At 43.2% G+C, this 24,376-nt stretch overlaps 1 protein-coding gene across 8 annotated transcripts in view; it reads left to right on the forward strand.

Annotated features, from left to right (window-relative positions):
• The first annotated feature begins 2,794 nt into the window (after window positions 1–2,794).
• GIGYF2 (GRB10 interacting GYF protein 2) overlaps window positions 2,795–24,376 on the forward strand; it is a 167,070-nt gene continuing 145,488 nt past the window's right edge. For 2 of the 8 annotated variants that reach the window (XM_077957914.1, XM_077957915.1), the window contains exons 1-4: window positions 2,795–2,856; window positions 6,098–6,167; window positions 8,989–9,054; window positions 12,552–12,589. The gene's annotated coding sequence lies outside the window, so the exon portion shown is untranslated. The remainder of the gene's footprint in view (window positions 2,857–6,097; window positions 6,168–8,988; window positions 9,055–12,551; window positions 12,590–24,376) is intronic. The other 6 variants (XM_015111358.3, XM_028831234.2, XM_077957913.1 and 3 more) reach the window with 3 other exon arrangements.

Raw genomic sequence — 24,376 nt, forward strand, 5'->3', positions numbered from 1 at the left:
TCTGAAATGGGCCTATTTGGACCACTTAGTTCAGGGGGAAGATCAAGGAGAGGAGAACAACATGGATGATGGGGTAGAGTTCTTTTGATTGTTTGTTTTAGAGACAGGGTCTTGTCCAGGCTGGAGTGCAGTGGCACAATTATAGCTCACTGCAGCCTTGTGTTCCTGGGCTGGTGATCCTCAGCCTCCCAAGTAGCTAGGACTACAGGTGCACGCTACCATGCCTGGCTAATTATTTTTTATTTTTATTTTTTAGAAATGGGATCTCTCGGCCGGGCGCGGTGGCTCAAGCCTGTAATCCCAGCACTTTGGGAGGCCGAGATGGGCGGATCACGAGGTCAGGAGATCGAGACCATCCTGGCTAACACGGTGAAACCCCGTCTCTACTAAGAAATACAAAAAATAGCCGGGCGAGGTGGCAGCGCCTGTAGTCCCAGCTACTCGGGAGGCTGAGGCCGGAGAATGGCGTGAACCCGGGAGGTGGAGCTTGCAGTGAGCTGAGATCCGGCCACTGCACTCCAGCCTGGGCTACAGAGCGAGACTCCGTCTTAAAAAAAAAAAAAAAAAAAAAAAAAAAAAAAAAAGAAATGGGATCTCTCTCTGTTTTCCCACGCTATGGGGGTAGAATTCTGCAGAATGGGATTGTTAAGGGCTCCTTTAAATTTCTGTATTTCTAACAAGTCTCCACTGTACCACTTTGAACAGTAAGGGTATAAAAGTCAAGGGAAGAAAGTGTTTCAGAAGGCCGGGTGTGGTGGCTCATGCCTGTAATCCCAGCACTTCGGGAGGCCGAGGTGGGAGGATCACCTGAGGTCGGGAGTTCAAGACTAGCCTGACCAACATGGAGAAACCCTGTCTCTACCAAAAATACGAAATTAGTCGGGCCTGGTGGCGCATGCCTGTAATCCCAGCTGCTCAAGAGGCTGAGGCAGGAGAATCACTTTAACCTGGGAGGCGGAGGTTGCAGTGAGCAGAGATCGCGCCATTGCACTCTAGCCTGGGCAACAAGAGCGAAACTCCGTCTCAAAACAAAACAAAACAAAACAAAAAAAGAAAGCGTTTCATAAAGTAGGAAGTGGTCAATCATACTGAAGACAGGGAAACACGAAGTCAAGATGAGGACTGAAAGACTCCAGTTATCAACCTGTAGGATGGGGTGTTCTTAGGGCAAGCAGCAGGCAGATAGGAAACGACAGAAGCCACCTAGGAGTGGTTGATGATTGCATGCCAGGTGTGGAACTGGAGAAAATGCTATAAACAATTCTTTGGTGCAACCTGGCTTTGAAAGGGAACAGGGTCGCAGGAGGGAGAATTGGAGTTTGTTTTGTTTTGTTTTGTTTTGAGACGAATTTTCACTCTTGTTGCCCAGGCTGGAGTGCAATGGCATGGTCTCTGCTCACCGCAATCTCCGCCTCCGGGGTTCAAACGATTCTCCTGCCTAAACCACCCGAGTAGCTGGGATTACAGGCATGCACCACCACGCCCGGCTAATTTTGTATTTTTCGTAGAGACGGGGTTTCTCCATGTTGGTCAGGTTGGTCTCAAACTCCCGACCTCAGGTGATCTGCCTGCATCGGCCTCCGAAAGTGCTGGGATTACAGGCGTGAGCCACCATGCCCGGCCGAGAATTTGAGGTTTTTGTTTTTGTTTTAGACGGAGTCTTGCTCTGTCGCCAGGCTGGAGTGCAGTGGCGTGATCTCGGCTCACTGCAACCTCTGCCTCCCCGGTTCAAGCGATTCTCCTGGGATTGCAGACGCGTGCCGCCACAACCAGCTAATTTTTTTTTTTTTTTTTTTTGTATTTTCAGTAGAGACGGGGTTTCACCGTGTTAGCCGGGATGGTCTGGTCTAGATCTCCTGACCTCGTGATCCACCCGCCTAGGTCTCCCAAAGTGCTGGGATTACAGGCGTGAGCCACCGCGCCCGGCCTGAGAATTGGAGTTTTTAACATTCCATTTTAAGACAGGAGACAAAAGTAATCTTTAAAACTGACAGGAAGGATCCTGTAGGAAGGAAGAAGTTGGAGACACAGGCAAGAATGGGATGCCTAAGGATAGAGTTGCTAGATTTAGCAAACACAGGACGCCCAGTTAAATTCGAATTTCAGAAAAACAACGAACAGTTTTTCAGTGTGTGCCCCAAATATTGCTGGGTGTCTTATATTTTATCTGTCCATTCCAAAACAGTTCATCTCTAGGTAAAAGGGCTATAGCCTCAGATGTCCTAGGAAGGAATCAGAGCGCTCAAGTCCTTCCCAGCTGTCCCAGTACAACACTCTGGAATGAATTCCCAGTTCTACCAGAACTGTTAACAAGTAGAGAAGCTGGTTTGAATTTCAGCTTTTGCGGCTTTCCCATTCGCTCTAGGATGGCAACTGGGCAGGAAAATGCCGGACTAAAAGCTGTGGAAAAGTTCTAATTTGAAAAACCAGTCCGTAGGTGATGCAGAGGCTTTTGAACTGCAAAAGGGCTCTGGGCATACAGGACAGTGAGTCACAGGGTGCCTGGTCCGGGCCCAACTCTGGGCACCAAGTCCACTCAACTCAAGGGCAGGTACCCAAATGCTGCCAAGGGGTCAACAGGCGCCTGCGCATTGCCGCGACCCCGCCCTCTTCCAACCTTTCATCCGGGTCTCGGGCAGGGGCGTGTCTGGGCAGAGGGGCGGGTGGCGGTGGAAAGGAAGGATGTCGTGGGAGACTGGAGAGTGGGGAGGGAAGCGGGAAGGGGCGGGGGCGGAGCCGGGGGCGTGGCGGAGCGAGCGCGCGGTCACGTGACGTACGTGGCGACGTGTCGGCCATCTTGTGTTGTTGAGGCTGAGGACTGACTTGGGTTCTGAGACTCCCTGTCCCGGACCGCAGGTAACGAGCCATTCCGTGTCGCTACCCTGCTCGGCTCTGCTCCGCGCCCTGGCCCCGCCGCCTCGTCCGGGGCCGTCTGTGCCTCCGGTCCGCGCTCGTGTCCCTGCCTCTCCTGCTTGAGCCGGCCCGGCCGCATGGACACCCACAGGCCGCTCCGGCCGGCTTGGGCCGTCAGGCGACGGGACAGGTCAGGTGCAGGGCCGGAGAGAGCCTCCTCTCGGGCGAGGGGCGCTGAGGGCGCGGAGGGCCCTGGCGCGTCACGGCCGCAGGGATCCGAGGACCCCATTGGCCAGGGCCTCTTGGCATTGCGAGGGGAGCCGAACAAGGCAGGAGGGTGGTGGGGTGGGCAGTGTCAGGCCGGCTTGTTCGGAGCCGGAGGGCTCGCCTTCCTCTGCCTGCTTTTCCGGGCCAGCCACTCGCCCAGCCTCGGGGTGCCCCGCTAACAGCTGCTGCGGCCAGACAGCTGCTTCTGCCGGCTCTCCTGTCCACACCTAGCCCCTGGGAGGTGCGCTCCTGCTTTCCCCACGGAGCATCTGGACGAAGGAGACTCCTTCCGTGGCGAGAGTACTGGGTCTGGACCAGGCCTGAGGCGAGGTGGAGCCACCATGATCGGAACCTTGGGACCGAGGCTGGGAAAGTAGAGCCCATGGCAGCCTTGGGGACCCGAATGTTCACATCAGGTTGAAATGGGCATTAACCTTAAGTGTCAGCAGTTTCCAAAAGCACTCTGAATACTTGTTTTGTGACTGAAACATAAATCAAGCGAACAGGGAATGGGGGCCTGAAAGAAGCGGAGTGTATGATCGTATTCGAGAAGCAATAACGTTGTTTTGCAGTTAGTTATCTAGTACCGTGTTTTTTATTTTGTTGTTTTCATTTTCCTGCAAGTCAAAGCACTTAAACACACGTAGTCTCTCTGTAAGAAAGGTAAGTATTCCAGTTTAACTTGCAAGAAATTGAGTATGGGGCCAGAACCTGTGAACATCTTCCTATCTAGTGCTGTATACCTTGAATTAAGGCAGTTTTGATTCCCAGTGTTGTGTCTGGGGAAGGTATTCTTTCCTTATATAGTATTTCCTTTTTAGAATCAAATGACTTCCTAGATTAGAAAAAATTTTTTGTCATTCTGTACTTTAATTTTGATCCTTCTAATATTTGTAGCTTTGGCCTTACAAATTTTGTCCATTTTGCCTAGAACACAAATACTTTCTCTTATTCATTGATGATTTTACGTGTTTTACTAGTTAGTATAGCAGTTTCTGGTGTGCTCAAACTGGAATATGTACTTTGCTTTTACATCAGATGTTGACATCAGAAGAGGACACTAGAAAAGTATTTAAAAGTGGCACGTAACTGGAAAAATGTCACATGGTGTTTCTTTCGAAATTTAACATCAATGAATACACTGGTGATGGTAGTGATTCACCAGAAAGGAGAAGGCTTCATGCCTTTTTGATACCTGACAAAGCATTTGAGAGTCTTGAGGCTGGAGAGGGAGAAGGGACTATGTGCTTCCATTCATTTGTTTATTCATTCATACATGCGTTTATTTGACAGATACCCTATTGAGTACTTACTACACCGTTACGTGCTGGGAGCAAAACAGACCAAACAATTCCTGTCTGTATGGAATTCATTTCTAGACAGATAGGTAAAATACATGATGTAGTGGTAAAATACATGATGTAGTGGTAAGCGATGTGAAGGAAAAAAATGAGTCAGGGAGATAGAATAATAGGGATTTGGGGAGGGGTTAATTTTAAGTGTCCCGAGAAGGCCTCATGGAGAAGCTAACACTGGAGGAAAAACCCAACAGAGGTGAAGGTGCTGTTTCTTTAGCTTTACTGGGGTAAAAGTGCTCTAGGCTAGGGAGCAGCAAGAGCGAAGACCCAGAGACAAAAACTTAGTTGGGAGCGACTCAGGAGTAGACTGGGAAAAGCATGGAGGCTAGCCTAGGCCGAGAGGCAAGGGTGAGAGGGAGACTGGTGGGAGATGTGTGTACTTACCTCTTTGGTACTAAGATGAGATGGATTATTTGCTCTCCTGAATTCTTTTTTCTTACCTCTTGTGATTCTTGGAAAGGGATATCAGATTCTGGAGATTTGGGCCAGCAGTCAGCCTATGCAACCCCCTTCCCCTACGTAATTCCCCTCCCCATCCCCTAATTTGGAAAAATTTAGGATGCTCAAATATTTCAGGAAATTATAATGAATTATCTTTCTCAAAAGTAAACGTTTTAAAATGAGATTGGTGATAAGCTGCTTGAAAGTGCTTTTCAAAAGCACTTGCTTTACAAGAAGGGGTATCTTTGGAAATTTCAGGATATTTGCAAATGTAGGGAAATGAGAAATTTTCCGTTGACATTTAGACATATGATTAAGGAACATAACCAGGAAGAAAGGTGGAAACAGTGTATTAACTCAAATTATCCTTAATCTGGTTAGTAAAGAATTCCCTTAATAATGTGCTATCCAGCCCAGAGACTCTTCCTCTAATTCGTGTGCATATCCTTTACATTTTACACGTGTAGAACTTTGTGTGCTGAGTTTTTTATTCCTCCACTTTTACCTTTCAGACTAGTTCTCTAATCTGATACTTAATAGACATTTTTTTTTTTTTGCAAAAAACATTTTCTGATTTCCTTCCAGCTTATCTCTGTATTCTTTTTACTGAGCTTTCATAAATGTCCTCGTCATTTTAGTTCAGCTGAGAAATTTTAATATTTTGGGTTTGAAATGCTTTTGCTGGTGAGATGCACATGTGAAAAACACTTTGGAGTAGGTTTACCTCAAAATCATGAGAAGATGGGAATTACAAGGTCAGTGTGTGAATGCAACTCCTTGTCTAAAAGGGAGGCATAGTGATGGTAGTGATGAGGTAGTGTTTTAACTAATTGCCTTTCTCCCTCTTGTTTTTCTGTTGTGTTTTTGAAATGACATTTCCAAATTATAATGTCTTTGATGTCGTATCAGCTCATTTGTTTTCATGACTCTGCATTTTAGTACTCCATATGTCTATTCTCTTTTTGTTGACCTTCACGTTGGAAGATGAAACTGTTGATAGTGATTGCTATCTGGGAGAACCTTTTTGGTTAAAAAGATTACTACTGTTGCTTTTATGATTGCCCTTCTATGGGATCTTTGACTTGTGCCATTTTCAAATTCTGACTTTGTTTGCAATTCTCCATTAGCCTCTGCTGATTAAATTTTCCATACTTTCTGTTTTATTCTATTTCTTATAGATTATAGTGGGACCAGTCTCATTAGGTTGAATCTACAGCCTATGTTGGTGTTAACCCAGGTCTCTTAGAGGCAAGTCAAATGTCCATTTTCCTTCAGTTTAAATTACCATGACATATTGTTTGGTCATTGTTGTAAAAGTCTGAACTCAAGCTTTTTTTCACTGCTTGACTCCCACTAGGGTTTTATGGTGGTAAAGTCCTATGGTTTTTGCATGGGAGAGTATTTAAGAATAAAAGGAAAAATATATAAAATGAAAAAGAAATAAATAGAAGTTTAAAATAAGGTTAAAAAGTTCTGGAGTTTCCATTGGTTTTTAATGCTTTGAAAAATTACATCTCTTTAAAACTAGAGATTTTTATTTCATGTATAAACTTGCTAATAGGTAGCATTGCAGTGTTTCTTGACCAAATATTGTTTTTACATTTTATTCATGCTCTCAGATGAATGAGAAATATACTAAATTAATTATGTAGGAATGTAAAGTGATACGTTTATTGAATTGCCTATAGTTTTGTGTGAGGTTGAAAGAGGAGAGAGGTTTGAAAAACAAAGAATGTTCTCTTAATTGGCCAAACTTCATTTTATAAAAATATTTCAAAGTATTACATACTTCCCTACTTTAAGTAAATGAGGAACACAATTTTCTATTTTCTTATTAACTATGGGGTTTCGTTACCTTAATTATTATTATTTGAGATGGAATCTCACTTTGTTGCCCAGGCTGCAGTGCAGCGGCCTAATCTCGGCTCACTACAGCCTATGATAGAGCAAGACCCTGTCTCTTAGAGGGTTGAGGTTGCAGTGAGCCGTGATTGCACCGCTGCCCTCCAGCCTAGGTGATGGAGCAAGACCCTCCAAATAAGACAGAGTCTTGCTCCGTCACCTAGGCTGGAGCGCAGCGGTGCAATCACTGCCCACTGTAACCTCAACCTCCCAGGCTCAAGCCTTTCTCCTACCTCAACTTCCTAAGTGGCTGGGATTACAGTTCCATGCCACCACATCTGGCCAATATTTTTTGTAGAGATGGGGTCTCACTGTGTTGCCTAGGTTGGTCTTAAACTTCTGGTCTAAAGTAATACTCCTGCTTCAGTCTCCCAAAGTGTTGAGATTATAGGCATGGGCCACTGTGCCCCACCAAGGATGCAATTTGAAAAAGTCACATCCACCTCTGATTTAATTTTGCAAAAAAAGTAGCCATGTTATAATTTCCAAAGGTCATATAACTTTACCCACTGAACTGTGTAATTTTTTAAGGGCAGGAGGAAAGGGAAGGAGAAGCGGATAATAAATAAACTCTTCTATGGCTGGGTGCAGTAGTTCACACCTATAATCCCAGCACTTTGGGAGGCTAAGGTAGGAAGATCACTTGAGCCCAGGAGTTTGAGACCTGCCAGGGCAACATAGAGAGACCCCCATCTCTAAAAAAAGATTTTTAAAAAATTAGCTGAGTATGGTGGTGCACGCTTACAGTCCCAGCTACTCAGGAGGCTGAGGCTGGAGGATTGCTTGAGCCCAGGAGGTCAAGGCTACAGTGAGCTCTGATTGTGCCACTACACTCCAGCTGAGGGAACAAAGCAAGACCCCATTTTGAAAATAATTGGCTAGGTGCAGTGGCTCATGCCTATAATCCCAGCACTCTGGGAGATCAAGGTGGGCGGATCACTCAATGTCAGGAGTTCGAGACCAGCCTGGCCAACATGGCGAAACCCTGTGTCTACTAAAAATACAAAAATTAGCCAGGCATGGTGGTGCACACTTGTAATCCTAGCTACTCGGGAGGCTGAAGCAGGAGACTCGCTTGAACCTGGGAGGTGGAAGTTGCAGTGAGCTGAGATTGTGCCACTGCACTCCATCCTGGGCAACAGAGCGAGAGTCTGTCTCAAAAAAAAAAAAAAGAAAGAAAAAATCTCTGTCTGTCTGTCTCTCTACCTAGTTGCTTTCCTGTAGTTAATGGAATTGTCAACTTTAATTGTTAATTATTGTTCTTTGACTTTGTATAGCAATAAGGTATCATTTGATTTTAGCTGAGAAACTACTTGAAGATACTATACTTAAGTTCACTTCTTGTCACTTGGAATATCACCAACTTGTGAATTTTTAAGATACTGCCCCAACAGAGCATTAAAGGCAGGTTGTGATTTTGCAACTGAAAGCACACTTGGAGCTTTGCTCCCTGGACATTTTGGCAATAATCATATTTCTGAGGGTTCGGTGATTATTTGTGTAGGATGCATATTGCTGTGATGCGGCTTTTGTTTTTCTGTTAGATATATATTTTTTGAGATAGGGTCTCACTCTGTCACCCAGGCTGAATGGAGTGGTGCAGTTGCAGCTCACTGCAGCTTTGACCTCCCTGGGCTCACGTGATCCTCCTACCTCAGCCTCTCGAGTAGCTGGGACTACAGGCATGCGCCCCATGCCTAGCTAATTTTTGTAGAGATGGGGTTTTGCCATGTTGCCCAGGCTGGTCTTGAACTCCTGGGCTCAATCGATCACCTGCCTTGTCCTCCCAAAGTGTTAGGATTACAGGCATGACCCACTGTGCCTGGCAGTAGGTTTTAAAAGTTAATACCAAGTCCCTATAATGGAGTTTTGAATGAAAACCCCAAATAATCACTTCCCTGAAACCCCATGGTGGTCTTCATTTGTCAGCTTCGTAAGAATCACTTGGGACTTTTGTTAAGAAATATATAGTTTTCATTTCCATTGTAGAACTACTGAGACTTTTAGATGTTAGGGAATCTAGTTTTTAAATACACCAGCTGAGCTAATCTTTTAACCAGGTTTGGAAGCCATTTTCTGCAGAATATATTCATGATGAAAAATTGTGCTTTTAAAGTTTCCTAAGAGGTTGCTGGGTGATTTATATTAATATTTTTATTATTTACAGTGTTAAAAGGATCTGAACAAAGTCTGCTCAAATCTCCTGCTGCGAACCAGCAGAATTTTTGAACAGGTAAGTGTGGAAGGGAAGCATAAAGCCTGAGGGCTTTTGCAAATAGATAATTTCTGCTTTTAGGTTTTAGTTATTTTTGCCCTATTATTTCTCCTGAGGTTTTGGGTAGTGAGTAGAAACCTCTTCCCTGGTGCCTGTCAGATCCTTTATGAACAGTAAGAGTAACGTACCCTTTCTGCATTGATCCTGGTGTGAATTTATGTCTTAAACTGTCATAATAATTTTTTGTTGGCAAGAAACAAGGAGGAATGCTTTGGAGGCAGGGGTACTCTAAAGAACCAAAGAGCAGTTGACTTCATGAGGGATGTGAACCAGAAACTGGGAAGCTTTCAGGAGCCATAGTACTTGTAGATAGCACTTTTCTACCAGCTGGCCAGTGTCCTCTCTTGTCTCTTTTTGTCCTGCTTTAGTTGTGTTTGTGCATTCTGACCTTTCCCCCTTTAACAAACACAAACTCATGGTAGCAAGTGGCCACTTAATTCTTGGAGCCACATATGAACTTAGGCTCTAGTGCCAGTAGCCAACGGATTGCTAACACAGTGTTCATGTTTCAGATTCTTGGGAGGGGAGATTTGACTGGTTGAACTTGGCTCAGTTCTCCATCATTGATGAGACCAGTTATGGACGTAGGGTTGGAGTCTAGAAGTGCACACACAGTTAGCTGAAAGGTGCCACTCCTCATGGCGGGGGCAGGTCTCAGAGAAGGTAGAATGGTGACTGTTCTAGGTAGACTCCCAGAGAAGCTGTAGACATTTTTCCTTTTCTAGCATTCTGGAAAAATGTCCTGTGTATAGCTCTGCAGTTTCGATTTCTCTGTTCTAAAGAGTTAACGTATATGCCTATCTATCTTTTGGTGAATGAGGCCAGTAGGTCTCACCAGGCATACTTGTTGAAATTTATTAGTGCTGTTTTTGTTTGTTTGTTTGTTTGTTTGTTTTTTAGACAGTCTTGCTCTGTTGCCTGGGCTGGAGTGCAGTGGCACAATGTCAGCTCACTGTAGCTTCTGCCTCCCAGGTTCAAGTGATTCTCATGCCTCAGCCTCCTGAGTAGCTGAGATTACAGGTATTCGCCACCACATCCAGCTAATTTTTAGTAGAGATGGGGTTTTGCCATGTTGGCCAGGCTGGTCTTGAACTTCTGGGCTCAAGTGATCCACCCGCCTTGGCCTCCCAAAATGTTGGAATTACAGGTGTGAGCCACCACACATGGACTTCTTAGTGCAGTTTTTTAACAAAAATTCTTGATTTTGGAGGTTCAGAGGAGTGGCTGGGTAAAGGTTTAGCAAGCAGACATAAGCAAAGGAGAAGCTTTATGTGGACAAATTCGTTGGTTATTTCCATTGTTTGTTTTTTATAAATTTTAACTTCTCGATACTTTTTATAGTATTAAGCTACACTTGAGTATTAGGAAGCCATATAGAATTCGAAAGGTCCAACTTTATAGACTCTATTCACATTATTAGAGTAGTAATGGGGACCGTTACATTTGGGAAAGGATCACTGAGACAGTGTAAACTTTTGAAATAATACATTTTTGTATTCCAGAATTATTAAATAATACTGAAGCAAACTTTTTTAATGGAACATTTTGAAGTCCTGTGTATTTTTTTAATTTTTGTATTTTTTTTTTTGAGACAGAGTTTCACTCTTGTTGCTGAGGCTGGAGCACAATGGCGCCATCTCAGGTCACCACACCGTCCGCTTCCCCGGCTCAAGCAGTTCTCCTGCCTCAGCCTCCCAAGTAGCTGGGATTACAGGCATGCGCCACCACACCACGCTAATTTTGTATTTTTGCTGGAGACAGGGTTTCTCCATTTGGTGAGGCAGGTCTCAAACTCCCGACCTCAGCTTATCCGCCCGCCTCGGCCTCCCAAAGTACTGGGATTATAGGCGTGAGCTACCGTGCCTGGCCTTAATTTTTGTTTTTTGAGATGGAGTTTCACTCTTGTTGCCCAGGTTGGAGTGCAGTGGCACGATCTTGGCTCACTGCAACCTCCGCTTCCTGAGTTCAAGCGATTCTCCTGCCTCAGACTCCCAAGTAGCTGGGATTACAGGTGTGTGCCACCACACCCAGCTACTTTTTAATATTTTTAGTAGAGACAGGGTTTCACCATGTTGGCCAGGCTGGTCTCGAACTCCTGACCTCAGGTGATGCACCTACCTCGACTTCCCAAAGTGCTGGGATTACAGGCGTGAGCCACTGTACCCAGCCCCTATTTATTATTGTTTGTAGCTCGTATATACTTGGTGACACCTAATTGCTTAGCTAATATTTTATTACTTATATTTTATTGTATTATTATGTCTAGATTTTTGATGCAAAGGCTAGGAACTAATAAAAGTGATTTATTATAGAGTGATATGTCTAATGACAGCCCACAGATGTGACCTCTGATTCCTTTTTTTTTTTGAGACGGAGTCTCGCTCTGTCGCCCAGGCTGGAGTGCAGTGGCCGGATCTCAGCTCACTGCAAGCTCCGCCTCCCGGGTTCACGCCATTCTCCGGCCTCAGCCTCCCGAGTAGCTGGGACTACAGGCGCCCGCCACCTCGCCCAGCTAGTTTTTTGTATTTCTTAATAGAGACGGGGTTTCACCGTGTTAGCCAGGATGGTTTCGATCTCCTGACCTCGTGATCCGCCCGTCTCGGCCTCCCAAAGTGCTGGGATTACAGGCTTGAGCCACCGCGCCCGGCCTGATTCCTTTTTTTTTAACCGCGGTTGTTTTTAGCAGATGGTAGCTGAATTCATTTTTAAGGTAGAAGAGTTCTTTCTTCTTATATTGTACATTTTCTTAAATCTGGATGTTGACATAAGACGTATTCAGAGCTTTGTGAGGTTTAAAAGGATTTCTGCATAATTTGTGTAAAATTTTCACGGGCTGGGTGCGGCATGGCTTACATCTGTAATCCAGGCATGTTGGGGGGGTGAGGCTGGAGGATCACTTGAGTCCAGGAGTTTGAAACTAGTCTGGGAAACATAGGGAGATCATGTCTCTACGAAAATAAAAAAGTTTGGCTGGGCATGGTGGCTCACGCCTGTAATCTCATCCCTTTGGGAGGCTGAGGCAGGCGGATCGCTTGAGGTCAGGAGTTTGGGACCAGCCTAACCAACATGGTGAAACCCTGTCTCTACTGAAAATACAAAAATTAGCCGAGTGTGTTGGCACGCGCCTGTAGTCCCAGCTACTTGGGAGGCTGAGACAGAAGATTATCTTTTGAACCTGAGAGTGGAGGCTGCAGTGAGCCGAGATTGAGTCACTGCACTCCAGCCTGAGTGATAGAGCAAGACTCTGTCTCAAAATAAATAAATAAAAATAAATAATTAGCTCCATGTGGTGTAGTGCATGCCTTGGTCCCAGTTCCTTGGGAGGCTGAGGCTGGGAGATCCCTTGGCCTGGGAATTTGAGGCTGTACAGCGCTGCGATTGCACCACTGCATTCCTACCTGGGTAACACAGCAAGACCTTGTCTCAAAAAAAAAAAAAAAAATTTTTTTTCACAGGATCTAGGGAATCCCTCTGTGGAAAACATTGGCTTATGGTAAGATTATCAAATGATGTGGCAATGTTGATGGCATTGTATTTTTTCCTAAAATATTTCATTTTTGCTGATTTTATTCTTTTCACCAAAAGGAGGAAGAAAGAAGGAGAAATGTTTATATTGTTCAGAAACAGTAGGAAGAATGATAATATTAGCAATATGTTTTCTTCTGTGGTGATATTGTGGCTAGTATCTTCTTTGGGAACAAAGCGCCTTTCATTCAAGTTCTGGGCATGGAGGAAGTCTTGGGAGCTCTGGTCTCTTCAGTATTGGTCCTTGGGTTATACAGATTGACGAGGAATTGGCAGAAGTTTTTGAGGTTTAAAATTCCTCCTGTACAACAAGAATTTGGTTGTACAGACTGACAAGGAATTGTCTTGGTACTTTCTATTTGATAAATCATGGCTTAGGTCTCCAGGAGTAGCCATAACCAGGGGCTCTCATGATCAGTTTCTTGGGAATTGATGTGTGGTGCTCCCCAAACCATGACCAGATGTTTTTGGTTAACTGGATTAGCAGCCGTCCTGCAAGATCAGTGAATCAGAGAGCCCTACTTTAGTTCTGGAATCTGACCCTCTTCTTAGCTTTTTATATTACTTCTACCATTGGGATTTTTTTTTTTTTTTTTTTTTTTTGAGGTGGGGTTTCGCTGTTTTGCCCAGGCTGGAGTGAAGTGGAGCCATCTTGGCTCACTGCAGCCTCCATCCCCTGGGTTCAAGTGATTTTCCTGCCTCAGCCTCACTAGCAACTGGGATTACAGGCACGTGCCACCATGCCTGACTCATTTTTGTATTTTTAGTAGAGACGAGGTTTCATCATGTTGGCCAGGCTGGTCCTGGACTCTTGACTTCAGGTGATCCACCTGTCTTGGCCTCCCAAAGTGCTAGTATTACAGGCATGCGCCACTGCTCCCAGCCTTTTTGTATATTTTTTTAATTAAAAAAAACTTTTTTTGAGACAAGGCCTTGCTCTATCCCTCAGGCTGCAGTGCAGTGTTGCAGTCGCAGCTCACTGCAGCCTTGACCTTCTTGCACTCAGGTGATCCTCCCACCTCATCCTCCTGAATATAGGAGTACAGGCTTACGCCACTGCACATGGCAAAGTTTTCTATTTTTTATAGAAACTGGTTTTTGCCACATTGCCTAGGCTGGTCTTGAACTCCTGGACTCAAGCTATCCTCCCGCCTTGGTCTCCCAAAGTGCTAGGATTACAGGCGTGAGCCTCCATGTCCAGTGTTTGTACCTTTATTAATGAAGTTTCCCATAATGTATTTTATAAGAACATACACTCTTCCTTAATTGAGGGCAACTATATTGTTTAATTGTGTGGTGCAAGGGGGTGGGAGTGTGGGGACAGTGAACAGAATGGAGATTGAGAAAAGGAAAGAAAAGTGACTTTGTACAAAATGAATTCTTCTGAAAATTGCAAGGAACTGGGGAAAAAAGCAATACTGAGTACCGTATCAGTATGTAGTGAAAAGCTTGAGGGCTTTTGAGCAGGGAGATGTGGGTTTGATCTTTTGTCGCTTGACCAGGTGCAGTGGCTCACGCCTGTAATTCCAGCACTTTGCGAGGCTGAGGCAGGTGAATTGCTTGAGTCCAGGAGTTCAAGACCGGCCTGGGCAACATGGCGAAACCTCATTTCTTTAACAACAACAACAAAAAAAGTAGCTGGGCATGGTGGCATGGGCCTGTAGTCCTAACTACAGCCTCACTGCAGCCTCAGCCTCCCAGGCTCAAGTGATCCTCCCATTGCACTCCATCCTGGGTGACAGAATAAGACCCTGTCTCAAAAAAAAAAAAAAAAAAAGAAACCAAAAAAAATTTTCTGGCCAGGCATGGTGGCTCACGTCTGTAATCCCAGCACTGTGGGAAGCCCAGGCAGGTGAATCACCTGAGGTCAAGAGTCGGGACCAGCCTGGCCAACATGGAGAATCCCCATCTCTACCAAAAATACTAAAATTAGCTGGGTGTTTGTGGTAGGCACCTGTAATCCCAGCTACGCAGGAGGCTGTGGCACCAGAATCTCTTGAACCTGGGAGGTGGAGGTTGCAGTGAGCTGAGGTTGCACCACTGCACTCCAGTCTGGGTGACAGAGTGAGACTCCATCTCAAAAAAAGAAAAAAAAATTCTGTTACTTATTACATGTAACTTTAAACAGGTTAACCTTTTGGAGCCTAACTATCCTTATCTGTAAAGTATGTCCTATGGTTATGGTATCAATGAAAAATCTAAGTATAATACCTGGCATGCACTAAGTAGGCCCTCAGTGAGTGGTGGCTTTTATGTTGCTGTTACTATGTAAATAGGTAAATTTTGATTACAAAATTTCATCTTTTAAATTGATTTTTTAGATACAGGGTCTTGCTCTGTCATGCAGGCAGTTTGCTGCAGCCTGGAACTCCTGAGCTAAAGTGATTCTCTGACTTCAGCCTCCTAAGTAGCTAGAGCTATACACGCGGTCCACCACACCAAACTAACTTTTATTTCATTTTACTTTTTAAAAATTTTTTGTAGAGGCCGGGTGCGGTGGCTCTCACCTGTAATCCCAGCACTTTAGGAGGCTGAGGCAGGGAGATCATGAGGTCAAGAGTTCGAGACCAGCCTGGCCAACATGGTGAAACCCCGTCTCTACTAAAAGTAGAAAAATTAGCCGGGTGTTGTGGTGCGGGCCTATAATCCCAGCTACTTGGGAGGGTGAGTCAGGAGAATCCCTTGAACCCGGGAGGTAGAGGTTGCAGTGAGCTGAGATTGCACCACTGCACTCCAGCCTGGGCAACAGAACAAGACTCTGTCTTGCAGCGGGAAAAAAAAAATTGTAGAGATGAAGCCTTAAGCCTGGTCTTGAGCTCCTGGGCTCAAGTGATCCTCCTGCCTTGGCTTCCCAAAGTTCTGGGATTAGAGACCTGAGCCACTGTGCCTGGGTTACAGCTAAGTTTTTAAAAGTTATTTATTTATTTATTTAAGACGGAGTCTCGCTCTGTTGCCCAGGCTGGAGTGCAGTGGTGTGATCTCGGCTCACTGCAAGCTCCTCCTCCCGGGTTCACACCGTTCACCTGCCTCAGCCTCCCAAGTAGCTGGGACTACAGGCGCCCGCCACCACGCCTGGCTAATTTTTGTATCTTTAGTAGAGATGGGGCTTCACCATGTTAGCCAGGATGGTCTTGATCTCCTGACCTCTTGATCGCCCGTCCTGGCCTCCCAAAGTGCTGGGATTACAGGTGTGAGCCACCACGCCCGGCCTAAAAAGTTGTTTTAAGAGGGGGTCTCGCTGTGTTACCTAGGCTGGTTTAGAACTCTTAACCTCAAGCAATCCTCCCACCTTGGCCTCCCAAAGTGCTTGAGGTTACAGGTATCAGCTACCATACCCAGCCATCTTTGTGAGTTTCGAATAGACATGTCAGTGAGTTCTGTTTGTGGGTCTTTTGTCTTTAAAAAAATATTTAAACCCAGCAAATATTTGAATGGTTGCCTTGTGCCAGGTGCTGGACTAGCCCTGGTGGTTGAGCAAAACACATGCTGTTCTGTCTTCACAGGCCTTACAGCCCAGTGAGAGAGGCAGCCAAACAATCATTTAAGTAAAATCCAAAATGTGAAAAGTCTTTTTGTCCTTGGAAAGGGTACAGTTTGAAAACACTAGATACTTTCTGAATAAGTGTCACGTTTTGGATCTTGGTGTTCTTTTTTTTTGGAGATGGAGTTTCGCTCTTGTTTCCCAGGCTGGAGTGCAGTGGTGCGATTCTCGGCTCACTGCAACCTCCATCTCCTGGGTTCAAGCAATTCTCCTGCCTCAGCCTTCCAGGTAGGTGGAATTACAGGACCATTACATGTCTGGGTAACTTTTTGTATTTTTAGTAGAGACAGGGTTTCACCATGTTGGCCAGGCTGGTCTCGAACTCCTGACCTAGGTGATCCACCCACCTCGGCCTCCCAAAGTGTTGGGACTATAGATATGAGCCACCACACCTGGCCAGATCTTGGTGTTCTTATTGTCAGTGATATTGTATGCCCTTTGATATGCTCTATAGGGTATTTATGTATGTTTTAAGTTTATTTATGTGTTTTTAAATTTTTTTTGTTGTTGTTTGTTTTTAAAGAGAGTGTCTTGGTCAGTCACACAGACTGGAGTGTGATGGCACAGTCTTGGCTCCCTGAAACCTCTGCCTCCTGGGCTCAAGCTATCCTCCCACCTGTACCTCCTGAGTAGCTGGGACTCCAGGCGTATGCCACCATGCCTGGCTAATTTTTTTTTTTTTTTTTGGTATTTTTTTGTAGAGATAGGGTTTCACCATGTTGCCCAGGCTTTATTTTTGGTTTTCATTTTTTCTTCTTTCTCTGAGATAGATGTTAATCAACTTTTTGATCTTAGGACCTCTTTACCCTCTTAAAAGTTATTGAGGGCCCCAAGGAGCTTTTGGTTTTTTAGTTATATCTGTTTATCATATCAAGAAATTTAAAAAGTATTAGTTCATTTAAAAATAACAAACTCATTACATGCTAACATAAATATATTTTTAGTATGACATACCTATTTTCTACACCATTTCTAAAAATTTGTTGATAGGATTGGCATTGTTTTACCTTTTTACAGATTTCTTTTATGTCTTGCTTTATGGAAGGCAACTGGGTTATATTTGCTTCTGCATTCAGTCTGTTGCTATTTATTACTTTGGTTGAAGTATATGAAGGAATATTATCCTCACAATGATATTATATATATATATAATATATATATAGTTGTAATAGAGAATTTTAATAGCTTTTACAGATAATTGCAGATATTCTTTGATATTACACTAAAATTTGACCAGCAGTGTTTTTTTTTCTTTTTTTATATTTTAAATTTTTATTGCTTTACTTTAACACTGGGTAACCAAGTAGTGTTTTTTTAAAAGGTTAGTTGTGATATGAAATCTGAGTTATATCAATAGTTTGTCCTCTGTAAATATAAAATCCATTTGTCTAGCTTCCATGTTGAATGGATATCTTATACAGTATCAAAAAAATCACTTTCATTGAAATCAGCACTTATCAGAAAAGCCTTTAAATATTGGAAAACTTTCTGACTCATGGTGACGATTAGAAACTTTAACAAAATTCTGGCCGGGCGCGGTGGCTCAAGCCTGTAATCCCAGCACTTTGGGAGGCCGAGACGGGCGGATCACGAGGTCAGGAGATCGAGACCATCCTGGCTGACACAGTGAAACCCCGTCTCTACTAAAAAATACAAAAAACTAGCTGGGCGAGGTGGCGGGCGCCTGTAGTCCCAGCTACTCGGGAGGCTGAGGCCGGAGAATGGCGTGAACCCGGGAGGCGGAGCTTGCAGTGAGCTGAGATCCGGCCACTGCACTCCAGCCTGGGCGGCAGAGCGAGACTCCGTCTAAAAAAAAAAAAAAAAAAAAAAAGAAACTTTAACAAAATTCTAATTTTTGCTTGAAAGGTCAATTTTTTTTTTTTTTTTTGAGACGGAGTCTCGCTCTGTTGCCCAGGCTGGAGTGCAGTGGCCAGATCTCAGCTCACTGCAAGCTCCGCCTCCCGGGTTCACGCCATTCTCTTGCCTCAGCCTCCCGAGTAGCTGGGACTACAGGTGCTGCCACCTCGCCCGGCTAGTTTTTTGTATTTTTTTTTTTTTTTTGAGACGGAGTCTCGCTCTGTCACCCAGGCTGGAGTACAGTGGCCGGATCTCAGCTCACTGCAAGCTCCGTCTCCCAGGTTTATGCCATTATCCTGCCTCAGCCTCCCGAGTAGCTGGGACTACAGGCGCCCGCCACCTCGCCCGGCTAGTTTTTTGTATTTTTTTAGTAGAGACGGGGTTTCACCGTGTTAGCCAGGATGGTCTCGATCTCCTGACCTCGTGATCCACCCGTCTCGGCCTCCCAAAGTGCTGGGATTACAGGCTTGAGCCACCGCGCCCGGCCAAGGTCAAATTTTATAATTGGCCACAAGTACTCTGAATTGTTTTTCTTGAAGTCTTATTCGTTTTGAAAAAAAATATCTGCTACATACACAAGTCTGGACAGCCGTATTGTGTGCAGCTATTCTTTCAAGTCAAAATTATGTTCTGTGGAAAAAAGCAACTAATTGAGCTTGTAACCCAAAACAGTTGCATTAAATATCATTCTTCATGACTTTGTATGCAGTAGAAATGCATATTTCCCATTTCATCATGTAGAATATTAAAAAGATGTGTTCCTAGGGATCAAGATTAATACAATTAATATTTTTTACTCCTTCGTCATGGGCATTCGTAATAAAAGTGGCTTTTCCCCCCTCTCTCTTATGAGTACGTGCCACATGGCAGTGAAGAATACAGTGACTGCTGGTACAGTTTGTTGCAATTAACTTCAGTCATGCTGTAGTGCCAGCAGTTTTCCCCATCACTATACAGTCTGTGCAAGTGTCAACACATTGAAAAATGCAAATAATATTTTAGTTTTTGCAATAGAAAATTCTCAAACTAGCAAATGAGATCACAATAGTATTTTGTAATAGTATTATTAAGAAAATACATCATGGATGCCCTGAAAGAGTTTGGAGGTCCATAGATTGTACTTTGTAAACTGCTGCTTTGAGGAGTAGAACACTTTTCAGTGTTACATTTACATATGTTACATTGATTTTTTAAAAACTGATTTTAAAACATAAGTGTTTGAAATTAGAATAAACACATCACTGAAGGTTTTTAGATATTACTGAGAATTTTTAGTGCTGAGTAGATAAGAATTTGTTTATAAGTTAGGATGAGTTGTAATTTTCTGCTATGAAGAAAATGTTCTATGAATCTCCACCATCCAGTACTGTAACTACTAGCCACTTGTTTCTGTTGAGCACTTGAGATACTACTAGCTCGTGTGACTGAGGAACTGCATTTTTAAAAAGTGTAGAAAAAAACTTTTTTTTTTTTTTTTTTTGAGAGGGAATCTTGCTCTGTTGCATAGGCTGGAGTGCAGTGGCACGACCTCTGCTCACTGTAACCACTGTCTCTCGGGTTCAAGCTATTCTCCAGCCTCAACCTCCCGAATAGCTGGGATTACAAGCACCCACCACCGTGCCCAGCTGATGTTTTGTATTTTTTATTAAGAGACAGGGTTTCACCATGTTGGCCAAGCTGGTCTTGAACTCCTGACCTCAAGTGATGAGATTGCCTTGGCCTCCCAAAGTGCTGGGATTACAGGCGTGAGCCACTGGGCCCGGCCTTAACTTTTAAATTGTAACTTTTTTTTTAAATAATAGGCTTTAGTTTTTAGAACAGTTGTAGATTTACAGAAAATTTAGAAGATAGTGCAGAATTCCAGTTATTAACATCTTACATTACTAGGGTACATTGTTATAATTAATAAACCAATATTGATACATTGTCATTAATTAAAGTCCCTCATTTATTTACATTTCCTTAATTGTATCTAGTGTCTTTCTCTGTTTCAGAATTCCATCCAGGATACCACGTTATACCTAGTCATGCATTCTTAGGCTTCTCTTAGCTATGACAGTTTCTCTGACTTTCCTTGTTTTTGATGACCTTGACAAGTTTGAAGAGTACTTGTTATTTTGTAGAATGACTCTCTTTTAGAATTTGATGTTTTTCATGATTAGACTGTGATTATGGATTTTTAGAGAAAGATTACAAAGTGCCATTTTCATCATATTGAGAGTATATATGTCATCATGTTTTATCATCCTTGATGATGTTGACCTTCATACGTTGTTAGGTTTGTCCACTGTAAAGTTATTCCCTCTGGTGCCTTTGAAGAACTGATTTTTTTTTTCTTTTTTTTTTGAGACGGAGTCTCTGTCTGTCACCCAGGCTGGAGTGCAGGGGTGCGATCTTGGCTCCCTGCAAGTTCTGCCTACCGGGTTCACGCCATTATGCTGCCTCGACCTCCTGAGTAGCTGGGACTACAGGCACCCGCCACCATGCCCGGCTAATTTTTTCTGTATTTTTTAGTAGAGATGGGGTTTCACCATGTTAACCAGAATGGTCTCAATCTCCTGACCTCGTGATCCACCCGTCTCGGTCTCCCAAAGTGTTGGGATTACAGGCGTGAGCCACCGCACTGGGCCGAGGAACTGATTTTAAAATTTTAGTTAATCTTAATTTAACTTTACATAGCCATATGTGGCTAATGGGTGCTGTGTCAACAGTACAATTGTAGATAATGTTCTTCAGTTTTAAATTTTAGCTAAAACTTTAACATCTGTTTTAATACCTTTAAAGAAGGCAATTTAACATAAAAGAAATATTAAAGCTTAGTCTTGGAATACATTGTTTTTTGGGGGGTGCAGTCTGTTTACTTTTAGTAAGTTTAGTCTTTTTTAAAAAAAGTTTTCTGAGGTAAAATTTACAATAAAATACCTTCATTTTAAGTATGCTCATTAAGTGTACATTTTGATGAGTTTTCAAAAATGCACACACTGATGTAACTATTACTGGAATCAAGATATGTAACATTTTCATTATCCCCAGAAGTTTCCCCCAGCTGTTTTGTAGTCATTTTTCCTCCTCTACCACTATTTTCTGTGACTTACTGATTAATAGTTGCATCTTCTAGAATTTCATGTAAATGGAAATCATTTTTAGGTCTGGCATTTTTTTCCCCCTATTTTAATACTTTTATGTTCGGGGGTAAATGTGCAGATTTGTTACATAGGCAAATATGTGTCATGGGAGTTTGTTGTATAGATCAGTGCCCATTAGTTATTTTTCCCAATCCTCTCCCTCCTCCCACTCTCCACCCTCCATTGTCTGAGAGGCCTCAGTGTGTGTTGTTTCCCTCTGTGTGTGCATGTGTTCTTACTATTTAGCTGCCACTTTTAAGTGAGAACATGCAGTATTTGGTTTTCTGTTCCTGCATTGGTTTGCTAAGGATAATGGTCTTTAGCTCCATCCATGTTCCTGCAAAGGACATGATCTTTTTCTTTTTTATGGCTGCAGGATCTGGCATCTTTTGCTTAACATAATTATCTGTGATTCATCCATATTGCTGCATGCAAATAGTTTGTTTTTTAATGTCAAGAATATTCCAAGGTATGACTTTACAGTATTTGTTCATAATATTATTTATGAACATTTGGATTGTCCTCAGTTTTGGGCTATTAGAATAAAGCTGACCTTAATTTTATGGCATAGGTAATGATTCAGAATTGTATTGGGTTGCAGTGTTTATCACAATACTATAAATAGAAATTTAAATTCCTGTTAGGAAGGAGAAAAGGCAGCAGAGTATCTGTAATTTTTTTGAAGACATGCCATAGAAAGGATAATTCACATAGAAATAATGTTTTGCAAGGTTTTATGTATAGTGTATGGGCCAGGTAGGTGTAGACAATTCCTTGGACTTTTGTTGGCTTTCTAGGGGGGAAAAAAAAGTTCTTTGTTAATTCCTTAGGTAAAATGTTTAGTAATAAAGTGAGTATTGAAGCCTAAGTTTGCTTCATGAGGTTTTGTCGTCAGTAAATGTGTTAACAGATCATATTTTAAAAATTACTCAAAAATGTTGGTGTATTTATTAGTGAAGAGATTTAGTATCGCCAGATTAGATGGAGGCATAAGGAAAAGGTGTTTTCTGCTATCGTAGATGGGAGAAGACTTTCCTTTTTTTTTTTTTTAAACCTTAAAATTCTTTTTAAACCAAGTTAAAGTTGAAGAGAGTGATAACTTCCTATGACATTTATGTTGGGACTGTAAAAGTATTTCAGCAGGCCAGGCCTCTGCTCTTTGTGATAATTAAAATACATTTTGTTATAAAGTAATGAAAGAATATTATTGCAAGTTTTGAGAGTAGCGGGCAAGTCATTAATTTCACCTCACTAATATTCCTTTGTCTTGTGTTCTTTTCACCTTTTTTTGGACATATATATAACTATACTGTGTGCAGATGTTACGATAGCTGTCTTTTGTTGAGCGAATGTGCCACTTTTACAAGATTGCTTCCAGTCTTTTACTATTATAAGTAATGTGGGTCCCCCTCATGTTTGGACTTTTTCCTTTTCATCTTCTTACTTAGCTGTTTTTTGACATTTGAAAAAAAGCATTCGAAGATCTACATTCTTTTAGCCTAGTACATGAGTCTTGCTTCATTTGAATGTAGACCTTTTTATGGTCTTAGGAGCTGACAGATTTGAAGATTATTTTGTCAAGATAATGGTGTTTTTTGTTTTGTTTTGTTTTTTGAGACAGAGTCTTACTCCATCACTCTGACAGCAGTGGCGCAATCTCGGCTCAGTGCAACCTCCACCTCCCGCGTTCAAGCAATCCTCATGCCTCAGTCCTCCCTTCTAGCTGGGATTACAAGCATGTGCCACCACATCCGGCTAATTTCTTTTTGTATTTTTAGTGTAGAGATGGTGTTTCACCATGTTGGCTAGGCTGGTCTTGAACTCCTGGCCTCATGTGATCTGCCGCCTTGGCCTCCCAAAGTGCTGGGATTACAGGCATGAGCCACCGCGCCTGACCGGTGTTTTTTTGTTTTGTTTTTTAATGGCAAAAATTTAAGCAGGGAATGCATTTAATATGTTATCGGAAGACATGCATTTAAAATAGTTTAGCCGGGCGCGGTCCGCTAAACTGCATGTCTTCCGATAACATATTAAATTAGACCATCCTGACTAACACGGTGAAACCCCGTCTCTACTAAAAATACAAAAATTAGGCGCCTGTAGTCCCAGCTACTCAGGAGGCTGAGGCAGGAGAATGGCGTGAACCCAGGAGGTGGCGCTTGCAGTGAGCCGAGATCGCGCCACTGCACTCCAGCCTGGGCGACGGAGCGAGACTCCTTCTCAAAAAATAAAAAATAAAATAAAATAAAATAGTTTAGATAGCTTTGTTTCATGCTCACTGAAGTTTTTTTGATCCAGGGTCTCACTTTGTATCCCAGGCTGGAGTGCAGTGTCACGATCACAGCTCACTGCAGCCTCGACCTCCTGGGCTGAGGTGATCTTCCCACTTCAGCCTCCCCAGAAGCTGGGACCACAGGTGTGCACCACCACACCCAGCTAATTTTTTTTTTTTTTTTTTTTTTTTTTGTAGAAATGGGGTTTTGCCATGTTTCCCAGGCTAGTCTGAAACTCCTGGACTCAAGTAATCCAACTGCGTCGGCCTCCCAAAGTCCTGGGATTACAGGCGTGAGCCACCATGCTTGGCCTTGAAGTATTTGTAATTGCTAAACCATTTATGGTTTATTTAATCTTTATTAAAAACAACTGGAGCTGGGCCTAGTCGTTCATACCTGTAATCCCACTGCTTTGGGAGGCTGAGGCAAGAGAATCGCTTGCACCCAGGAGTTTGAGGTTACAGTGGGCTATGGGTGCAGCCCTGCACTCTAGCCTGGGCAACAGTGAGACACTGTCTCTAAGAAACAATAATAATAATTGATATGTAAAATATGGTAAATACATGCACAAATGTGAAGTTTATCGTTCAATACATTTTTACATGTGTATATACTTTTGTAGTCACCACTTCGATCATGATAGCGAACTTTTCCAGCACTCCACTTCCCTCTCCTTCCTTCCCTCTTCCCATAATGAGTACGTTCCTGACATCTGTCACCATTTATTATCTATTTGTCTTAGTCTGTTGGTGTTGCTATAAAGGAATACCTGAGGCTGGGTGATTTATAAAGAAAAGAAGTTTATTTGGCTCATGGTTCTGTAGGCAGTACAAGAAACGTCTACTTCTCGTGAGGGCTTCAGGCTGCTTCCACTCATAGTGGAAGGCAAAGGGGAGCCAGTTTGTTTAGATCTCATGGTGAGGGGAGCAAGAGAGAGAGAGAGGAGGGAGGTGTCAGGC

Source organism: Macaca mulatta, chromosome 12, assembly GCF_049350105.2.
Source record: "Macaca mulatta isolate MMU2019108-1 chromosome 12, T2T-MMU8v2.0, whole genome shotgun sequence".
NCBI classification, from domain to species: Eukaryota; Metazoa; Chordata; class Mammalia; order Primates; family Cercopithecidae; genus Macaca; species Macaca mulatta.